Source organism: Lithobates pipiens, unplaced genomic scaffold (assembly GCF_037356315.1).
Source record: "Lithobates pipiens isolate NorthernLeopardFrog02 unplaced genomic scaffold, aLitPip1_a1.2 Scaffold_22, whole genome shotgun sequence".
Lineage (NCBI taxonomy): Eukaryota > Metazoa > Chordata > Amphibia > Anura > Ranidae > Lithobates > Lithobates pipiens.
The window spans coordinates 189,349,504-189,367,550 of NW_027507784.1; the positions used below are offsets into that span (position 1 = coordinate 189,349,504).

At 41.1% G+C, this 18,047-nt stretch overlaps 1 protein-coding gene across 2 annotated transcripts in view; it reads left to right on the forward strand.

Annotated features, from left to right (window-relative positions):
• Nucleotides 1-18,047, forward strand: part of TMEFF2 (transmembrane protein with EGF like and two follistatin like domains 2) — a 955,470-nt gene that overhangs the window by 581,472 nt on the left and 355,951 nt on the right. The window lies entirely within an intron of this gene.

An 18,047-nucleotide genomic window follows, 5' to 3' on the forward strand; every position in this document is an offset into this window, starting at 1 on the left:
TGAAAATTGCCATTTGTATTTTTTTTTAGCTTTTGAGTTTGAGGATCTATTAAATAATTTTTGGTACAATGAATTTGGTCTGAAGAATCCCCACAATAATCTGCTGACACTTTAAACTTTAAACATGCAAGTTTCACCTCAAACCTATGGTAGTTGCAAACCTGAATCTCGTCCCTAGTTACATGATAGCCTGATATATTAAAATGTCATTTGTTTCACCAGCTTCCAGAGCTTTTTCAAAGGCAAAGTATGGGTTACATGGAAGATTTAACTTCAAGGGTTGTTACATGTAGTTAATTTAATACGTTAGTTTTTGAAGGAATGTATTAATAAAAAGTGGATTTACCATACATGAGAGGCTTTAGTTTATTTGCATTTAGATTTAAATAAATTGCTATGTAATATTAGAATTTACTGTATCTGCAGCACACACCAGTGATTATGGATGTACAGTTAACCAAAGGAGCATAAAGAAATGATTTGCATGGCTCTGTCCACTATCTGGAAACCTGTGTTGGGTATATGTGATGGAATGAAAATGCAAATGCAAATATTTTCTGTTCTAAGAGAACTCTACTGTGCTAATGTGAAATCAAGCATCTCTGATGTTTTAATGATGTAAATGTAATATGTGTCCTAGCTAGCACTTAAAGTGTATTTCCACATTTGCAGCTAATTTGAGATAACACCTACTTTATATTTCTTACATTTTCCCATTCACATAGCATATAACTTAAAAATATTTTAAACTGCCGCTTGCCTTTTTACTTGTTTTTTACTTGCGTAAAAATCCTACTTAGTTTTTTCCTTCTGTGTATTGTTAAGGAGGAGGCTAGTTATGTTTACCATAATTAAACTTTTCTATACTTTGCTGGCAGATCTTCATTATCAGTTGTAAACTTCATGTGCACACTGTAACAGCTCTAACAGAGGGTTCAAGTTCTAAAAGAGTAGGTACTGTATTTTAAGGTAAAGCTTCATTCTGACATAAGTTGTACCAAAATGTTCTAATCTACAGGTACTAAAAAAGCCCTATCAAGAGATCTGCAATATAATCAAGGTTTTTGGGTCTTTGCTATGTTGCTAATGATCCAGATGACGAAGGCATCCCCACTTTCTGCTAACTTTGGCATTGTACTGGAGTACATAGGCATGCACAGATGCAGTCTGTGCTAGCAAAATACATTTTGTTTTTGCGCTAGTATGTACTGGTCACATGCACATATTAGAAGATATAATAAAAGCCTTTAGCTGGGATGATGATGCACAGAAGGAAGTAGTTACTAGTGTTTGTATTTTGGAAAAGGCTAGCGTTATGTACAGAGGGACATCATCATTACATGTGTTCCAAACAAACTTTGCAAAACCTGCCTCAAGCTGGGTAGTTTAGCTTGATAATGCCTTAGTTTACATTTTCTTTGATAAGGTTGCAACACTTTCTTAAAGTTCTTGTATTGAGATTATAGAAGCAATTATATGTACAATAGCCATTCCTAAGTTAGACTTTACATTACTTATTTATTTATTTAACCTGAGTAAATTTTTATGCATTTTGCTAAATTTTTGTCCACTTAGCTTAGTGAATAAGGTAAAGTGGGGTTGATTTACTAAAATGGGAGGGTCCAAAATCGGGTGCAGCACTGCATTGAAATTAATCAGCTTTCCAGTTTTGTTTGTCAATGCTTAAAGCAGGAGTAGGCAACCTTGGCCCTCCAGCTGTTTTGAAACTACAAGTCCCATGAGACCATGACCCCCACACACATGACTCCTAGAGGCATGATGGAATTTGTAGTTTCACCACGGCTGGAGTGCCGAGGTTGCCTACCCTCGGATTAAATGCACGCTCACACATACTAGGGCCCATTTATACATGAGCCAATAAACTTACTATAATTTATTTGGAGTATTGGAGAAAACGGGAATACCTAGGGGAAACCCACGCAAGCAATGTTATAGCCAGGAATCAAATCAAATGCCCTGTTCCAAGACATGCATAACCACTATACCCACTGCACTGCCCTGAACTTATCAAGACACTTTCAGGATCATTTATTTATAAGGGTCTAATGGTTTTCAAAGAAGGTATGATGAAATAGACAGCTAAAGAAGTACAGCACATGAAAGAGTATTTCAGGCAGATTAGACTGAACATACATTTAAATAGGCAGCTCAGATAGAGCACAAAAAAAAATAACTTCATTGTCACACTTACAAGATTCTGTTACACAAAATGGACTTTAGTGCTATTTCAAATGAAATATGATAATGCACCTTCTGACTGTTCAAAATACCATAGAAAAGTGTAAAATTACCATTACACTTGAAGACTGAACTGTTCAAAATTGACTTCAGAGGCCAGTAATTATGACTATCACAGTACTATGGAAGATACATCAGAACTGACATATACAGAAATACTAAATGGTGATATATGTAGAATTCTTGCATTAAGAAGTAACAAAAAGGATTACCAAAAGTCAGTAAAGGATTTTATTGGGGTGCCACCTAGGGTAAAAGAGGGTAGATAGGTGAAGGAGGAGATGGTGCCAATTTCAAATGATAAATGTAAAGAAAGGTGACTCTGAGCTTGACAATTCTAGAACAATTGTGAATCTGCGTAATTCTAAAGTGGTAACCTGCAAAGGCTTTTAAAGCATCACCTATGGAAATTTTTAAGTACCATAGTTTGTCATCTTTCCGTGGGCAAGCACGCTTTTAGGCTGATTTGGATGTGGCTGACAGCAGGGGTCTGGTGTGTCCCTGTTCTCCATTTCAGAGATGAGTTAGGCCTGAATTTTTGTCTGAATTCGGACTTGAAATGGAGCCAAAGATGCACAGGACCCGTGTGCAATTTGCTCTGCAACAGCCCCGGAGATGTGTGAACTGGCTCCATTTCCTGTCATGTGAATTGATTGCGGGGAAATCCACATTCAATTTGCATAAGTGTGAACCCATCATTAAAATGTGACATGTTAGGTATCTATTTACATGGTGTAACATTAACTTTACTATTTTATATGGTTTATTATATTGTTCATTATATTGCGGTTGTGTGCACTAAAATTCACTAAAGTGTAATTTTCCCCAAAAAATTGTGTTTGAAGAACCACTGAGCAAATATCATGTGACATAAAAATTTGCAACAACCAACATTTTATTTTCTCCAGGGTCTTGTTTGAGGGTTCTAAGTAATTTTCTAGTAAAAAATGCATATTTTTATATGCATGTGAGAAGTGTCAAATTAGTCTTGGGAGTCAAGTGGTTAAATCCAATTACATGCAAGGACATTAAGGCTGTGTTCACACTGGAGCGATGCGGGAACGCCGTGAATCCGCAGCGTTTTCCCGCATCGCATGCCTCCCGCCGGCAGTTCACACTGCCCTATGCAGACTGCTGGGAGTGTCAGTGAAATGTTAATGACACCCCCAGATCAGTTCGCATATCGCAGTGCGATCTGCAAACTCGGACAGGAATCGGATCGCATGGTGTGAACACCCATGCGATCCGATTCTGCTGCGGACCAAAAAAAGGGTCCCGTGCGAGTTTGCGGCGGGTGCGATGCGAATTCAGCCATACTATCTGTATCGCTGCCGCAGCGGTGTGGACCCAGCCTAAATAAACAGGATTACTGCATGCTTGTGGTAAGCAAATTTTTGAGCTTTTCCTTTAAAAATCTAATTGAATATATAATGTATTATAATTTAATAAACAAACAAATAGGGCATTTTATATGTTTTTACAGTCACAGACTCAAGTTGGCTAAAAGAAATAAAACAATAATTTTCATCTGTATAAAATAGCTGTGGTTTGTTTAAATATTTTGTTTCTACAGGTAAAATTACCATATTTCCTACACTGATGTGTACCTTGCCATTGACCTAATTTCTCCAAAAAAAAACATTGCCCTTTGTTTCCTTGGTACTTATCTCATGGGCATTCTTGGACTACAGCCTTCTTTAAACACAGCGTGAGAGCGAGAAAGGCAAAATTAGTTATCATAAATCATTCATCTCAGTTCTTTTTTACCCTCTAGCTATAAAATCAGTGAGCCATATTTATTTTAGGTCAGTATTTTAATGTACAAAATGGTATGATTTACCTTCAGTAATGAAAACCCTTTATATGATATTATGAATAATAGATAACCAAGTTTAGTGTATTTGTATTAGTAAGTGGGAATGTATTTAGTTTACATATTTCTGCTTATTATGGATTTTTTATCATTTTATTGGTAAAATGGAAATATTATCAGATATTATCTGAGTATCCTTTACAAATAAATGTGGTATGCTCAAGGTGTTGCGTAGCCTTCTATTAGATGTTTATGAAAAAGCTATTATGGCTATCCATTTTGTCTACTTAATTTATAAATTGAATCTTTTATGTTAACCTTTACTATTTTATCCAACCTAGACCAAAGTAGAAACATAAACATGCTGTGCTAGGGTGGAGGGTAGTTATGGCATCTGCCCCTTTGTTGTACAAGCAGAAGACCAAACTACTACTCCCAAAAGTAACTGCAGCATTTCAGCTTTGGATGGAGTGATTAAATAGTAAAAGTGCACTCCTATAGTCACACAATAAATTTTAGGATGGTGTGTTTAGTACCTGCATAGAGCCACACAAAAATAAATGTGTGTAGTTGTACCCCTGTAAGGGCTGCTGAGTGTTGTGGTCCATCTGTCTTTCCTGGACCAGCTAGCACTATATTTTAGACCTGACTCTGGCTTAGCCAAGCCTTAACAAATGCCTTTTGCAGGCAGGGACCATGGGTCCCTCTGGTGTAGCAGAAAAATAGTGGTTGTCCTAGTGCTGGCTGACCATGTGGCTACTGATCCTAGCACTACTTCTTCAGGCCCTTCCAGCCCTTCTGGCTGCAGCTGCCTCTCTCCATCGCCCATGCCACCACAGTCAACTCCACTGCCTCTGCACCCACCCCAGACTGCAATCTCCCAGTCATCTCAGGCGTGCCTCCCAGTCCTTCCAGACTGTGTGTTACTCACCAGCCCCCTTGGCTGCAACCTCTTGTTCCTTCCTGGATACTTTGCCTGGTAGTGCTCTCCTGCTGTCCTCTCCTTGCTCATGCGCCACAGGTCCAGGACAACTCTGTGTCATGAGAAGGGACCTGTCCACACCCGAGACCCAGGCCCAAGGTCACTTCCCCCCTAACTCAGGGCCACAACAGCCTAGCACTCCATCTCCAGCTTCCACCTGAACAACTCCTCCATAGCTGGGCTGAACCTGAGTATTTAAGGAGGTCCGCCCCCTGCCAATCCAGGTTCTGGATTGGTCAGGGCTCCTCAGAATACCCCAGGCAACTCCACCTCTCCTCTCCTTATTCCTCTCCAGAACATTCCAGCATGCTCTGGAAAGAAGTGGGAGGTCTCAGTAATGCTACGTGTGAGTCACCAGCTCTGCCTGAGTCACTCAACCCTGACCCAAAAGAAAAACACACAGGCTTGGCTGTTAGCCAAGCCTGACAAATTACCTATCCTGCACACAAAATCCTATTCACTATCTAGCAACCTAGAGGGTGCTACAGGTGCATAAAATATAATGCTTGAGGACAGAAGATAAAAAGGTTGATTTACTAAAGGAATAGCTGTCCAACTAAAAGTATATGTTTTGCAAAAAAGTAATTGGGTATTCAAAGTGAACAGAGTTTCACCATAGGCAATAACATTCAGTTTGCTAAGTAAAAAATTTGCTTTCCAACTGAACATTCAATTTGCTAGGTGAATCTTTTGTACTGCTTTAGTAAATCAAGTCCAGTGCTCTATGAAGTGATACTGTGCAAAAATTTCAGTCTTATGACATCTCTTTATCTTATATAAATTCTTTTGTAACTTTTACAAATCTCTTCTTTAAAGTCAAATGACATGCACTGTAAAACATTCAGTTTATATACACTGTATAATTGTACAATCATATTTGTGTATAAAATGTGTTAACGCATAAAAATAATAGTGGGTGGCTGTTATTGGCGGCCCATGCATTGTGGGCGCACAGGCACCACCTCCCCATCCCTACCGCTGCCTACCTATCCATGTGCCCAACACCTTTCAGGACGCCGGATACATGGATTCCTATGACGTGGTGGGAGACGGTGTTCTTTTTTTTAATGACCTGACTAGAGCCAGAGGCTCCTCTAATAGGCTTCAAAAAAGGGTGGGCTCGGGGCACAGAGAGTGTGCATGAGGAAGCATGAGGAGCAGACTCCTTCACCGCCACTGCTGCCTGCTTCCCACTGAAGGAAACACACACAGCAGGAGGAGAGGACACCACAGCGATAACTGCTTGACCTCCTGCAGAGGGGGGTGCTGTCAGTGTCTCCTGCGACTGCGAGCCCTGAGAAGGGGGGTGTCCCGAAAGCCCCAGGGGGTTGGCTGGTCAGTGTGTCCTGTGAGCCCTTGAGTGAGTACAGTGGTGTAGTGGTTAGCACAGTGGTGTGTCACAGTGGTGTAGTGGTTAGCACTCTCACCAGTCACTGGTTCAAATCCCAACCATGACACTCCCTGCCTGGAGTTTGCATGTTCTCCCTGTGCCTGTGTGGGTTTCCTCTGGGTACTCCGGTTTCCTCCCACAATCCAAAGACATGCAGGTAGGTTAATTGGCTTCTGTTCAAAATTGGCCCTAGTATAAGAATGGGGACCTTGGATTGTGGGCTCCTTGAGGGTGGGGACCAATGAGAGTGTGCAATGTGCAGGGATAGGGACAATTGTAGACACTCGCTCGGGTTGAACTGGAAGGACTTGTGTCTTTAGTCAACCTTACTAACTATGAAACTATTAGTATAAGCAGCATGTACTGACAGTTTTTCATGATGGAGGTTTAATGTCACTTTAACTGCATTTGATAGAGATACATTCCCAGACGAGCTTCTAGCTGATTTTCCCTTGGCAAATCTAACAAAGGACTAAAATGTTTCTCACTACCACATATCAATTTAAAACTTGAAGGTTAAATGTAATTTGGGAGAAAGTGACACAGTCCATGCTTCTAGAAGCAAATCCCAGTAACCCTCTGAGATGTTTTCTCAAATCTGGCTACAAATAATTAAAGAGAACTCAGTGGCGCCGGGCACCTGAATTAGAGTGGTGGGGGGTGTTTTTGAAGCACCTGATTAGAGCCATAGGCTCTAATAGGTATCAAAAAAGGTGACCTGCGAGTGCCATGCTGGGCGCTCGCAGGTCACTCAGCTGTGTTAGAAAAGTGAATATTCGCTTTCCTAACACTAAACCGCCTCTCCACCAATCAGGTGCTCGGATCTGTTACCCATCACCTGATTGGCTGAAATGACAGGCGATGTGATTGGATGCTTATCAGGCGTCCAATCATAGCAGAGGACGGGAAGAGAGGATGGGAGAAGACATCGATGAGCTGTCTCACCGTCACCCAGACAGGGTAAGTACAGATGGTGGGCGGGGGGCACACCAGCAGCATTTGATATGGCACAGTGGCTGCGTTTGATGGGGCACAGTGGGAGCAGTTCATGGGGCACAGTTAGGCTGCATTTGATGGAGCAGAGTGAGGCTGCATTTGATGGGGCAGAGTGAGGCTGCATTTGATGGACACAGTGAGGCTGCATTTGATGGGCACAGTGACTGAATATGATGGGCACAGTGGCTGCATAAGATGGGCACAGTAGCTGGATTTGAAGGGGCACATTGGCAGCATTTGATGAGCACAGTGGCTGTGTTTGATGAGCACAGTGGCTGTGTTTGATGAGCACAGTGGCTGTGTTTGATGGGCACAGTGGCTGTGTTTGATGGGCACAGTGGCTGTGTTTGATGGGCACAGTGGCTGCGTTTGATGGCACAGTGAGGCTGCAATTGATGTTTTTTTTTCAGAATTTTTCAGTTTGTTTGCACCCCTCCGCCAAACATTTTGAGCACCAGCTGCCACTGGTGGCTGTGCACAGTCAGGGGACATGGAAGCTCAGTAATGCCCTGTACACACGATCAGAAATTCCACCAGCAAAACTCAAATGAGAGCTTTTTGTCGGAAAATGCGATCGTGTGTATGCTCCAATGGACTTCAATGGAAGTTCCGATCGTCTGTACAAATTCCAATGCGCAAAATTCCTACGCATGCTTGGAAACAATTTGACGCATGCTCGGAAGCATTGAACTTAATTTTCTCTGCTTGACGTAGTGTTGTACGTCACTGCTTTCTTGGCGGTCGAAAGTCCCGAGAACTTTTGTGTGACCGTATGTATGCAAGACAGCTTGAGCGGAATCCCCTTGGAATTTTGTTGGAGAAGCCATCAGAGCTTTTTCCGACCAAAATTCTGATTGTGTGTATGCAGCATAAGAGAGACTAAGTAAACAGCTTGGAGTACAAGAGAGCAAGTAGATACACAGCACACTGAGAGTAAATAGCAAAGACACAACAAGGATGTAACATGCACTACAGGGACCTAGCTCAAGCAAGGCCACTGGGTAGAAGACAAATATGCAATGCAATGGGATATCAAGATGTAAAATGCAAGCAAATATGATACAGTACTAGTTAACATGTTATCAAGTTGCAAGTCAACAGGACAGGTAAAATAGGAAGAAAAGAAGAGCATTGCCATTAAGAAAGAAACTCTCTAATAAAAGTTTGTAAGCAAAAAAAATAAAGAAAAACAGCCTTAAGCCAGGCATACATGGATTGAATTTCGGCTGGTTCAGCAGGGACCAGATGAATTTCAATGCATGTGTCGGCAGGGAGGTTGATATACCAAGTGACTTCTGTACAACCACCCTTGTTGGATCTTTGCCACTCGATCAGCATATTCTGATGGCAGGGAAGTCTCCCCACTGTCAGATTACAAAGGCTCAGTGGGGAGGATTTTCCCATCCACACACTCAATACTCGTTGAATGAAAGAAATTACTCATCTATTAGTCCTTTTACAAAAAAAAGTAATGTGGTGAGGAGTTCTTCAAGGGCTAGCCTGCACCCTTTGTGAGTCAGTATGTTATTAACGGAAGCAGTATACAGTAGGATGACCAGATGTCCTTGGTTTCTGAGAACAGTCTCCACTTTGAGGATATGTCCCCGGGGGCTCCATGCAGTTCACTGGAGCTGTGCCTCACATGCTTATATGCCTCACATACTAGTGGCCCCTTTGCCTCATGCACTGGCAGCCTCTGTACAACCCCATCATCGGATAACTGATATTTCCCTGAATGAGCCAGAGAATCTCATCCCACAGTGAGTGAGTTCTGCAGCTGGGTAATGAATAATCATTGGAGTCAAGGATTGGGGTTTGTGTACACTGATGCCCAGTGGGGAGGGGGCTGGCATGGGTTATCTTTATTAACATGCATCTTCAGCCCAGGTGCAATGTGTAATTGTTTTATTGCTTTAAACTTTTGTGCACTTAGAACATATATGCTAACTATTCTGACCAGCAATAGGCGCCTCAAATCTATTAACCCATTTAATGAATATGGTCTATGCTGGAGGGAAAATGATCACAGCATACAGAGAGATATGGCAGCCTGAAAATGGAGCTTAGTGTTTGGGGTGAGGAGAATGTGCAGTTACCCATAGCAACTAAACAGCAATCTTTCTTTGTTCTGACTCTCCATAGTTGATAAATGCAATTTTATTGGTTGCTGTAGATAATAGACAGTACATCTTGGGACTATCTCCTCCTTTTTTTAAATGCAAATAATGTATTACAAAAAGGAAAAGATATCAAACATGTGACATGTATCCGGGGGCACATTGAGGAGAGTTATGAATGTTTGAGTGAAAACTATTTAATAGAGCAACCAATATTAAAGCTTATTTGTCTCCCTCCCCCTCTCTCTGCCCCCCTACCGCTCTCCATCTTTCTGTCTCCTGCACCTCTATTTCCCCTCCCTCGCCATCTTCTCCTTCACTCTCCCCCCACCCATGTCCCCTGCCTCTCTCTTCCTCTCTCTCTCTTTCTTTCAACTCACTCCCCCTCCCTCTCTCTCATTCCCCGTCCCCCTCCCTCTCTGTCTTTCTCCCTCCTTCCCCTTTATCTCTCCACCCTCCTCTCTACCCCCCCCCCCCCTTCCTCTCTCCCTTCCCTCTCTTTCTCTATCTTTTGCCTTCTCTCTCCCCCCTCTTTCTCTCTGCCTCCCTCCCAGTCCTTTATCTCTCTCCTCAGCTTTCTCCCCCTCCCCATTCTTATCCCGATTGTTGCACTATATACATTACATACATATTTACATACATATTTTCACCTGACCGCTGCAAGCTATACAATATGTTGTGTTACATAACCCTGAGCAATGTGTTTGATGTGTCAACAGTTGCTGGTTTTAATATGGTTTATGCTATATACAGATATGATATTATATATATATATATATATATATATATATGTGTGTGTGTGTCTGTGTGTGTGTGTGTATATATATATATATATATATATATATATATATATATATATATATATATATATATATATATATATATTTATATATATATAATAGTATTTATTTTCATGGACTTCTATTTGTGACACAGTAGTAAGAAGTATTTTGTGTGATACCTTAACTTCAAATCTGAGGGCCCCAGGTCTTTCATAATCATTGCCATGCTCTATAATCATTTGTCTCACTCTTTTGACTTTATAACTGTAAAACCAGGAAGATTCCCCTTATGGGTATTGTTAACAATCACATATTGTTTATATGGTTTAAATATTGATTTAAATGGGGTCTTGCTTTTGTGGATGTATTTTAAAGTGTGTATTGTCAGTAGGATGTCCTGGGAATTCTTTGTATACAGTATATAACATATAATTAATGAAATGACAGACATGTTGCAACCAGCAGTGAAACTTGAGTTTATCTAAGGCCAGACCTTTTATTTTTTATTTTAGATAGGGTAGAGTTTTTTTTTTTGCAATATTTGTCCCATTCAAGCGATTTACGTTAACATCTTGTAATTTAACTGCCTAAGGACCACCTCACGCCGATGTACGGTGGCAGAATGGCATGGCTGGGCACAAGCACGTACAGGTACGTTGCCCTTTAAGTGCCTAGCCGTGGGTCACGAGCACGCCGCCGGCGGCACACTCGCGACCCGGTCCTGAGCTTCGTGACCGTGGCCGCGGGGCCCGTGGATCCGATTGCCTCCGGTGTCCCGAGATCGGGTCACAGAGCTGAAGAACAAGGAGAGGTAAGTGTAAACAAACCTCTCCCCGTGCTTCCTACTGAGGCTGTCACTGATAATCTGTTCCCTGATATAGGGAAAGACGATCGATGACATCAGACGCCAAGCCATACCCCCCCTACAGTTAAAAGAACACACACACACTTAACCCCTACACTGCCCCCTAGTGGTTAACCCCTTCACTGCCAGTGACATTTTTACAGTAATCAGTGCCAGAGCTGCAAGATCAAATGACCAAACCAGAGTGCTTTAAAAATAGGTAAGTATGCACAGCTTTTTTTAATACAGGTTAGCCAGGATAGGCCAGGATAGGTAAGAGAGGTGGGGGGAAAACCCATTTTTAGGAACCATTGCACTTTATGTTCCCAAAGAGCTCATCCCTGTTGGTGGTCTCCTTCCTACCCACTGTGGATGCCCACTCCTCCTTCCTTTTCCTCTCCATGTATCTTCCTTGTCTAAGTAATCATTCCCCATTCTTTTCTTATCCTGGTCCTCTTGGCCCTGTGGCAATCTATACACTAGACTGCCCTATCATGCCCTTGATGCTAGAGAGAAAAGATAGGGTTAATTTTCTGTTATCACAAAATGTGTAAGGGGTTTTACTGTATTTGAATGTTTTCAGTCCCTATTGTTATCTGGATTTTTTTTTTTTCTTGATTTGTTTCAGTAGGTATCTGCACATGTAATACTATGGTTGACTGCACTGTTTGTTAATTAACTGTGCATCAAAATGATTATGTATGCATCACTATTTTGTTCTAGTATGTATCCTAACAGAAGCTTAGGGGTGGGATTTTAATGCAGAACAAACAGCACTGTTACCCTATTAGAGGAGTAAAATAGTAGCTGACAAGATCAACAGATAATAACACTGCGTTACTAGGTCAGTTTTCCCTCCTTTTCCTGTTTTTTTTTTTTTTTCTTTTTAGTTGTATGAATACCCATTGTTCTGAAGAGGGCTGCAAGATTCTAGCCTTTGCCTTAATTTGAAGAGTGGATCATATCACCCACATTTAGCAAAACACCGGAGCGCAGGAGATTATTGTTTTGTTTTAAATGTACCTTTCAGCCAGGGCTCCCTTTCAGTTCAAAGAATGTAGGCCAAAACTGAATTCTAAATAAGCATTCTTAAAATTTTCTACAGCCAGGAAAGGCTCCTTCCCTAATTATTTTAGGGACAAAGTAGCTAGTGGGACCAGTGCCTCCTAGTTCTGCAGGAGGGAATGCTGTCCTGTTCCTTTGGGTCACAAATGTGCAGGGTAGAACATTTTGAGAAGACTTCTTTTTAATGGGGTTTTTGGCCCGGATTCTTTAATTGCTTAAGGACTGCCCCATGTACATATACTGTGGCAGGGAAGCCCTTAAGCACAAAATCATTTACCTGATTTCTTCCTCCTGGTCTGTGGCATGCATGCGCACCACTAGAGACCCGCTTCTGCTGTGATTGGACACAGCGGGAGGCAATCAGCGGGTCCGGAGATCATTCAGAGAGAGGCATAATGGCAGTCTGACTTTTTTAAACGAGGCAGACTACTGCTCTGCCGGAGAGGAAAATGGGGAAAATCTATCCCATAGTTTGTAGACGCTATAACTTTTGCGCAGACCAATCAATATGTGCTTATTTTTACCAAAAACATGTATCAGAATACACATTGGTCTAAATTGAGGAAGAAATTAATTTTTTTTAATTGGATATGTATTATAGCAGAAAATAAAAATTATATATATATTTTTTTTTTTTTTCAAAATTGTCGGCCTTTTTTTGTTTATAGCGCAAAAAATAAAAACCACAAAGGTAATCAAATACCACCAAAAGAATGCTTTATTTGTGGGAAAAAAGGACATACATTTTGTTTGGGTACAGCAAAATTGTCAGTTAAAGCAACGCAATGCCGTATCACAAAAAATGCTCTGGTCAGGAACTGGGTGAAAGGTAGGTGTAGCACAGTATGTTGCTATACCAATATGGAACAGCATAGTGTGCTTTTGGTAAAGGTGAACTTACACTTTAACTACATTTTTAACCAAATGAAATAAATATACTGTATTTATTGGCATATAACTCTCACTTTTTCACCATAAAAATCGGGTGCAAATAGCATGAGTGTGTTATGCACCAATACTTCAATTTTAGCTGCCTCAAAGGGGACAGGGAGGGGGGCGGGATGAGCGTTGTCAGATTACATACAGTGAGAATCTCCTGTTTACTTGGCGCCCTCTGTAATAGGAAGTCCCGTCTCCTGGGCCGCCATTGGACCACTGTTCTGTCTATCATAGTAGATTCTCACTGTATGTAAGCTGTCAATGCTCATCCCGCCCCCCCCCCCTCCCTGCCCCCTCTAGGCTGCACTGACGGCAATGGTAAAGCTGCTGCATTGAGGCAATGGCGAGGCTGCTGCGTTGATGTGGACTGATGAGGCTGCATTGATGACAATGGTGAGGCTGCAGATAGGCACTGACTCTTATTTTGCTTCAAAGTGCCTTATTTAAAATTTAAGTTTTTTCCTGAAACTTCCCTCTTAAAATTAATGTGCATGCTACATGCCTGTGCGTGCTATACGCCGATAAATATGGTATATTTCTAGAAATCTCCTGTTCATTTGCTGTTTCTCTATGGCTCCTGCTGTCTGTAAAGTAGATGATATATGATACAATTTACCTGGTTTTCATTGCTGTTTCTATTTCACATTATTTTTTAACCACTTCCCGACCAGCGCACGACGATGTACGTCGACAGAATGGCACGGGCAGGCATATTGGCGTACAGGTACGTCCAATATTCGATGCCGCCATGCCATCGGGAGCACGCCGCCGGCGGCGCGCTCCCGCGCTGGTCGGGACCCCCGTGAGTCCGGTCGCGGGACCCGCGGACTCGATCGCCGCGGGCATCCCCGCGATCGTCTCACGGAGCAAATGCTGTGTAAACAACATTTGTCTGTTCTGCCTAGCAACTAGTGACGCTGATCTCTGCTCCATGTGATTGGAGCAGAGATCAGTGTACACTAAATGAAAGCCCAACCCCCCCACAGTTAGTAACACTCCCCTAGGAACACTTAACCCCTACACTGCCACCCACTGGTTAACCCTTTCACTGCCAGTGTCATTTACACAGGAATCACTGCGTTTATATAGCAGTGATTACTGTATAAATGACAATGGTCCCAAAAATGTGTCAAAAATGTCCGATGTGTCTGCCATAATGTCGCAGTCACAATAAAAATCGCTGATCGCCGCCATTACTAGTAAAAAAAAAATAATAAAAAATTATTAATAAAAATGCTATAAAACTATCCCTATTTTGTAAACGCTATAACTTTTGCGCAAACCACTCAATAATCGCTTATTGTGATTTTTTTTACCAAAAATATGTAGAAGAATACGTTTCGGCCTAAACTGAGGGAAAAAAATGTTTTTTTATATATTTTTGGGGGATATTTATTATAACAAAAAGTAAAAAATAATGCGTTTTTTTCAAAATTGTCGCTCTATTTTTGTTTATAGCGCAAAAAATAAAAACCGCAGGGGTGATCAAATACCACCAAAAGAAAGTTCTATTTGTGGGAAAAAAAGGACGTCAATTTTGTTTGGGAGCCACGTCGCACGACCGCGCAATTGTCAGTTAAAGCGACGCAGTGCCGAATCGCAAAAAGTGGTCTGGTCTTTGACCAGCAAAATGGTCCGGTCTGAAAGTGGTTAAATGATGTTTCTCCCACCAGAGTTTTGTTAAATTCATTTTTCTAACTAGGATACTTTTTAGTCATAGTTGTATTTTGAATTATGAAATATGGATATAGTCACAGAATACTTGGTTGTCAGATACAAATATAGCCCGTACAAAGCTTTCAATCCGGCATATTTACCTTGCAGAGACATCAGCAGGCTGAAATGCTGTTTTGATGCAAAAATATGTGGGTCAATCAAGATGCAATTTTCTTTCCTCCCCACTGTGAAAATAAACATTGATAAAATGTATCATTCCATTCCATCTGCCGGTATGTAAATTTGTCAGTGACAGAAACAAAGGTTCTAATTAAACTTAAAGTCTTTACATCAGCTTAGGAGATAAAATTATTTGGTTCACACCCCAGAGGTTGATACAAGCCGGATTTAGTCTCTATGGGGTTTGGACCCCACGATTTCATTAACATCTCACCACATTTCCAAGCTCTTTGCAATCTGGCATTCTGTATGCCTCTATGTGTTTATAATAAACGTCCAGATTTCCTACATTATGCTCAAATTGTAAATCAACATATGGTCTATTAACATAAACTGATGACACATTTACAATATTTACTGAAAGTACTCGAGCAAAAAGGTATCTGTTATTGTGTTAAGTAGAATGAATCAGTGAATGTTTGAAGCATATCTAAACCCAGAAGCAAAAAGGTTATATTTTGGCTTACTATGAGATGGCTGCATTAGCCATATTGATTATAGAAATACAGGCATCAACTCACACTGAGTGGCACTACCTGCCTGGAGTTTGCATGTTCTCCCTGTGCCTGTGTGGGTTTCCTCCGGGTACTCTGGTTTCCTCCCACTCTCCAAAGACATGCAGGTAGGTTATTTGGCTTCTGTCCAAAATCGGCCCTAGTATAAGAATGGGGACCTTGGACTGTAGGCTCCTTGAGGGTAGGGACCAATGTGAGTGTGCAGTATACAGGGATAGGGACAATTGTAGACACTCACTCAGGTTGAACTGGATGGACTGGTGTATGTATTCAACCTTGCTAACTATGTAACTATGTAACTATGTTATGTATATAAAAAACACAGTAATCGCTATAGTTTACCATCTCGGGGAAACATTTTGAAGATCTGGTCAATCAATTAAACAGCACTGAATGTTTAAGGGCTATAGTTGTGTATTATCGATAATTTGTATTCCCTACTTCCCTACCAATGAAAAAGCATGTCGTTAACACTCTTTAACCAGTTCCCGACCGGCGCACGCCGATGTACGTCGGCAGAATGGCACGGGCAGGCATATTGGTGTACAGGTACGTCCAATCTTCAATGCCGCCCTGCCATCGTGAGCACGCCGCCGGAAGTGTGCTTGCGTGCCGGTCGGGACCCCCGTGAGTCCGGTCGTGGGTCCCACGGACTCAATCGCCTCGGGCAAACCCGCGATCGTCTCACGGGACGGCTGAATGGAGGAAATGCCGCATTTACAGCATTTACCCATTCTGCCTAGCAACTAGTGACGCTGATCTCTGCTCCATGTGATTGGAGCAGAGATCAGTGTTCACTAAATAAAAGCCCAGCCTCCCACAGTTAGTAACACACCCCTAGGAACACTTAACCCCTATACTGCCACTCACTGGTTAACCCCTTCACTGCCAGTGTCATTTACACAGGAATCACTGCATTTATATAGCAGTGATTACTGTATAAATGACAATGGTCCCAAAAATGTGTCAAAAATGTCTGATGTGTCCACCGCAATGTCACAGTCACAATAAAAATCACTGATCGCCGCCATTACTAGTAAAAAAATAAATAAAAATTATTAATAAAAATGCCATAAAACTATCCCTATTTTGTAAACGCTATAACTTTTGCGCAAACCAATCGATAATCTCTTATTGCGATTTTTTTTTACCAAAAATATGTAGAAGAATACGTATCGGCCTAAACTGAGGGAAAAAATGTTTTTTTATATATTTTTGGGGGATATTTATTATGACAAAAAGTAAAAAATTATTTTTTTTGTTTTCAAAATTGTCGCTCTATTTTTGTTTATAGCGCAAAAAATAAAAACCGCAGGGGTGTTCAAATACCACCAAAAGAAAGCTCTATTTGTGGGAAAAAAAGGACGTCAATTTTGTTTGGGAGCCACGTCACACGACCGCACAATTGTCAGTTAAAGTGACGCAGTGCCGAATCGCAAAAAGTGGTCTGGTCTTTGACCAGCAAAATGGTCTGGTCTGTAAGTGATTGAAGCTGTTCTTTTACAAAATTGTGCCTTCTCTGCCAAAAAGTTATAATATTCTCAGACTGGGCAATGCTGTCAGGTAAATGCCATATTTCTAAGGAAGGACTATAGAACCAAAGCTATTCAATATTGCAAAGTGGAGAAATAAAAGGGAAAAAATGCAGTTAATTTAGATGGGTACTTTATATAACCAGAGATGTTCAATAATGCACAAAATAAACATACAGCCAAAAAGTGTCATATTGCAGATAGCGCATATAAAGCAAAAGATGTGCCATATTACACAGAGGGAAACTATGGAAACAAGTACTATTTTTCAAAGAACAAATATACAGTACATCAAGGTATCAAAGGGCATACAGCTTGCCAGGTACCTTGTTGTCAGATATATTACATGAAGGCTCAGAGATACTTTACTGTCAAAGAAGGTACATACAGACTGAAGCTAGAAGGAGCCAAATTGCGGAGAACAAATTATTTTAAGCAGAAATTGTCAGTTTTTTTGGCCAAGTTACAAAATTGCAATCAAACCCTGTAATCTGGTCTTCCAACAAATGGCAATTAAAGCGCTTCCTTCCTTCATGCTAGTGTGTTCTTTCGTAGTTCATTGGCAATTGTTCTGTGATTGTGATTTCCTTTTGGCTAATGGACTTTCCTTTACAACCCATTCACACTTGTGTGCCTTGTCATATGACTTTTGACATCAAAGTCACATGACAAGTCATACCCCATGTTTTCCAATGATAACCATTCATATGTGCAAATTAAAGTCATAGCTATTTCAAAGTAGTTCATGTACTATTTTGGTCTGACTTTCATACTTCATACTTGAGGGCCATAGACTGCAATGTTAACCCTCAAAAGTTGCATGAAAGTTGTACCCAAATGTTTTACATGCAACAGTGGGTCCAGCTTTGCAGAGGGACAATAATTCACTATTCATCCAAAGTTGCGTCCTATTTACA